The sequence below is a fragment of the Belonocnema kinseyi genome, chromosome 1, assembly GCF_010883055.1.
Source record: "Belonocnema kinseyi isolate 2016_QV_RU_SX_M_011 chromosome 1, B_treatae_v1, whole genome shotgun sequence".
In the NCBI taxonomy this organism is placed as follows: Eukaryota; Metazoa; Arthropoda; class Insecta; order Hymenoptera; family Cynipidae; genus Belonocnema; species Belonocnema kinseyi.
The window spans coordinates 1,944,132-1,949,401 of NC_046657.1; positions in this window are offsets into that span (position 1 = coordinate 1,944,132).

Below are 5,270 nucleotides of genomic sequence, written 5' to 3' on the forward strand. Positions count from 1 at the left end.
CCTTTTATTAAAAGAAGTACATTTTCCAGAGACAGATTCTTAAGAGGGTTAAATTTTATACTTGTAAACACTTTAGACAAAATACAATATAAATTAAAAATGATTCTCAGAAAATCTGTCTCATCTATAGGAAATATTAAATAAGGTCTTATGTGCTAACTTACTCTAAGTGCATTCATTTACCAGAGAAAAGAAACAGGCTTTCTGGTTCTTTTCTCGGCTTGTCTCACGCCTGTCTCGCTTTTGTCAATAGAAATATAAGAGAGTTTGAGAACAATAATAAAAATTGCGAAATATAATTTTAAATTTAGCGATTAGGCCTTTATGGTGAGGCGGTGTTCTTCTTTACCATGCAAAAAGGGTTGAGTTCTACATGATCCCATAACTAGTTGAGCGCGGGATACGCGATCATCACAATCATAAAATGCGCGGCTTTACAATTTGAAATAAATGAAATATAATGCGAGTACATTTGAATCGAGAATAAAATGTCTTTCGAGAAAAGATTGGCAAAGCAACAGTCCGGCAAGTCGGCATAAAAAAAAAAGAAAATATCTTTAACGATAAGGCATTCTTTCTGTAAATAAAATGTCAAGACTAGTATGATAAATGTGAACGAATGTATATTAAAGATTAAATTTTAGCATCATGTTCATTTAACGAAAGAAGTATTAACTTTGGACAGCAGGATTTATAATTTATATTTTACTTTCGAACCGTCGACATAGAGTCGCCGTTTCGGCAATAAAATAAAACTATTTGAAAAGTGTCTCGGAAATGTTAGGTTTGGATATCGAAGTCGATGAAAGAACTATTTATAAAAAAAGTCACGCCTGGAATCTATCGCGCTCCCTGGATTTTCATGAGAAAAGAGGGTTACTGATTACGCAATCCATAGTTGGGTTTAGGAGGCTAAGGAGAAATATAGAATTTTAGAGTAGGGATTAGGGCCAATGTATAATGAAAGAATGTATGTAAATGTGGGGGAGGCTGAGGACCGCTCCGACGGCATCGAAGCTCCCGACGATGAAGTAAAGGACCAGAAGAATCTGGTACGCAGCCGCGGCTCATTCGTTAGTTATCTCGAGATATTAAATTAAAGTTTGTAAAGATACAATAGAGTTAAACAATAAAGCCTACATAGAGTTCCGCTCGGTACATGGTGTCAGAAGTGGGATTCCACAAACTCGTCGCGGTGGAATCCCCTGGGAAAAGAGATAGGTGTGAAGATTAGTTTAAAAAAACAACCGTGTGTGATAATTGAATTAAGTTAGTGAAAGTGTACCAGAAAGGAAGATTTCTAAGTTCCCCGCCCGCCAAGACATTTTAAAATTGACGCATGATATTTTAAAATTCACTGAGGAAATTAAGAAAAATTTGGACCAGAGGAAAAGAAGAAGTCCGTTATTTCCTATCTATCGACCCACCTTCGACTACCGTCATCAAGAAAAAGGTCAAAAAGCGGAAAAAGATAGGAAGGGTCGTGAAGAAGACGTGTGACGACTTGGGCTGCCGGAAGAAGACAAAGACTGACGAACTAGATATCCAGATGACCGAAAGAAGAGGAGTGAAAGCCGCGAAACCCCCTCAAGGTTTTTGTACGGGTTTTTAGACCTGGAGGCATAGGGTATAGTCAAAAGGTACCGGGGTCGCAGTCGGTAATTTTAAGGGGCCCGTAATCATCCCCCTGAATTACTACAGGCTAATAAAGAGGAGACAAATCCAAGGAGAGATGCAGGACGATCAAGGACAGGGATTGGATTTTTTCCAGCGGAGGACATCTTCTGCAAGAGTCTGGGAACATAGGTATCCGAAGAGGCTGATCCGCGAGTGTTAGCGATCCTGTGAATTTGGAAAATTGTTCAAAAATTTTCTAAAAGTGTTTTTTAATGTAAGTGAAGTTTCGATAAAAAAAATATCAGCCATTATCGTGACCATCGAAAGTAGTAAGTCGATTTGCCCTTTATATTGTTCTGTTGCCATGCCAATCTCGGGTAGGAAATTTTGATTCATATTTATTGCCGTAAGTGTGTTTCAGACTTGGAAAAAAAAAAATATATCTATATATATATTGGAAGTGGTAATTTTATTTTCGATAATTGAGTAAACAAAAATAATTAAACTCAAAATGCGTACGCTAAGTAGAGTAAGCAAGGCTGAGAGGGGTGGCCGAGGAGCCAGCGCTGTTACAACCACTAGGAAGACCGTTGATATGAAGGGTGTAAGTGCATAAGCAGGGCAGAGCTTAGGGACGGTGCAAAGACGAGATGTGAATAGGTATTGGTCGATTGGCGGTCGTGCAGTAGGATCCGCTCGTAGCCATCCCACTCATAACGCTCGAGTGAGCAGGAAAAATTTTGAATTGAATTATGAAGAAGACATAGAGCAAGCTGATTCTGTTGCGCATTTTAATGAAGAAAGGGAAGTTGATTTGAGGGAAGATTGAGAAATTTTAGAACCAGGAAATCGCGACACGGAATCCAGTAGCAGTCTACCGTGCCCCTGCCCGTTCGATCATTTTAGGCTCAGAGCCTATAGTCTAAGAGCCGAGGCCGTTTTTGGCGAGTTATTAGGTAACGATTCTGCCACTATTTTCCTGATTGTTGGGAATATACTGATCACCAAATGTGGCTTCTCCAGGAGTAGTCCCGGGGAGAAGGTGTTTAATTACTCATTCGAAGTTGTAAAAAAAAAAAATGATTAAAATAAGTCATAGGGTAACGGCTGAATCTTTCTGTGTTGAATGTCAAGACAATTAGACAGTGTTCCATGCGATTGGCAGAATAATAGGCCGGTGCGGAAGGGGGGGGGGGGCAGAACGATCTAGAGTTGTGAAAGAATATGGCATTTTACAGTTATTTTCTAACATCCAAATTTTTTATATAACATTCTACTCATTATTCAAAACATATATTCGAAGAGGAAGAACAAAATCTAGGGGATAACATCCTGGCAGAACATCGCAAACTGCCCGGTTTTGACATTGGTCATTGTGCGTCGATTTACGGCCCTGACACTGCGAGCAGAGTGGCGTAAAATATGTCTCTAGTTACGTTACTGATCGTCTTCGGAGCACAAGTGACCACTCTGCTCGCAGTGTCAGGGCCGTAAACCGACGCATAATGACCAATGTCAAAATTGGGCAGTTTGCGATGTTCTGCCAGTATGTTATCCCCGAGATTTTGTTTTGTCTCTTCGAATATGTGTTTCGAATATTGAGTAGAATGTTATATAAAAATTTGAGTGTTAGAAAATAACTTTAAAATACCATATTCTTTTACAACTCTAGATCGTTCTGCCCCAAATTCCGCACCGGCCTATTGTTCTTCCAATTGCACGGAACATTGTCTAATTATCTTGATATTCAACACAGAAAGATTCAGCCGTTACCCTATGACTTATTTTAATCATTTTTTTTTACAACTTCGAATGAGTAAATAAACACCTTCTCCCCGGGACTACCCCTGGAGAAGCCACATTTCGTGATCAGTATATTCTTAACAATCAGGAAAATAATGGCAGAATCGTTACCTAATAACACGCCAAAACCGGCCTCGGCTCTTCGACTATTAGTTCAGGTGCGAGTAGCTCAGGTATTTTTGCTCTACCGGGGAAAGAGCCGAAGAAACCAATCCCTTTCAAGACCGCTTTCACCTTTATTCCAGCAAAATTTGACGGAGAAAACATGTCAGTGGGCCGCTTTATTGAAGATTGTATTTTTGCTAGAAATTCTATTGCAGCTGAAGATCGTGAACATTTATTTTTAGTAGTACGTTCTAGGGTGGTAAGAGCTTCATACAACGCTCTTACAGATCGCGATGTAAACTCACTGGAGGATCTTTTAAAACATCTTAAAGTTACTTATGCTGAGCGACGAACTCTGAACTAACTTAATCAGGCTCTTTCTAAGTTAGCCCAGCGTGAAAAAGAGAATGTTAGTGAATTCGGTGCTCGGGCCAGTCAGCTTTTGGCAAACATGATCGAATTATTAGAAGATCAAAATTCTGCAGAAGATGCGCAGTGCCTGATTAGGTCAGCAAGAAATACAGCTTGTGAGAATTTTATTTGCGGATTGAAAAAGGAATTAGTCTTGCGTGTGAAAATTAAACATCCAAAAACTTTACAAGAAGCGATTAATGTAACTAGAACGGCAGAATGGGACTTGGAATTTGTTTCCAGCCATACTATAACAACGCACGGGCTAGAAAGTGTGAGGTAGGTCGTGTCGAAATGAGAGGAAGAGGTGTAAGTACGAGTAGAGGCAGCTATAGAAATGGTCGAAGCGAAGGCGAAAGCTCGAAGTCTGAAGTTTCATGCTTTAAGTGCGGCAGGATCGGACATATGGCACGAAATTGTAGTTTCATAAATTTCAATGTTCCGCGCTGCCATAATTGCAATAAAAATGGCCACTTTGCGCGTGATTGTAGGAGTCATGTTGAAAGATCATGGACATGTTTTACCTGTAATAATTTAGGTCATGCCGCTCGTGATTTTCCTGAAAATAAGGGTAATAGCAGTAAAGATAAAAGTAAATTAATCTGTAGATATTGCAAAAAGACTGGACATGAAATTGAAAAATGCTTTAAAAGATTAGATAAAGTAGTTGAAAATCGCATGAATAAAGATGAAAATTTAAACGAGAAGTGAGTTCGACTGAATGGTGCGACAGCGAGCTCTTCAAAAATGCAGCACCGATCCGACGGGTCGTTTTAAAATTCAATACAGCTGGGAAGGCACTCTCACAAAATATAAACGTAAATAGTAAAAATATAAAGAATGGAAAGCGTGGTTTTGTTGTAGACCCAGGGGCAGAATTAAACTTAATTAAACGAAGAAAAGTAAAAACAGTCAAGGGTTAAAGACCTCTGGAGAAGTGTCCATAAATATTAATGGGGTTGATTTTCCTTTTCAAATAGTACCAAATTATTTTCCCGTAAGTTGCGGCGGAATATAAGGAATGTCTTTCCTGTACGACTCTGTCATTGATCTGGAAACAAAAATAATAAAAAAATCACATAGGCGAATTTTCATTCAGTTCGTCAATTGAAACTTCACACAAGAGGGGCACTACACTTTTTTTAAAAGCTCGTACCAAACAATTAGTAACTTTACCAGTAACTAATACCAATTTGACAGAAGGATATACGAGGGTGGATTGATAAGTTTCCGATAGTTTTACCCTTTTGAAGGTAATCAATGTATATAATACCTCTTGCATCCCAAAAAACAGTAGCCATAACCTTGTTCGCCGAAAAAATTGTTTTTGCCTT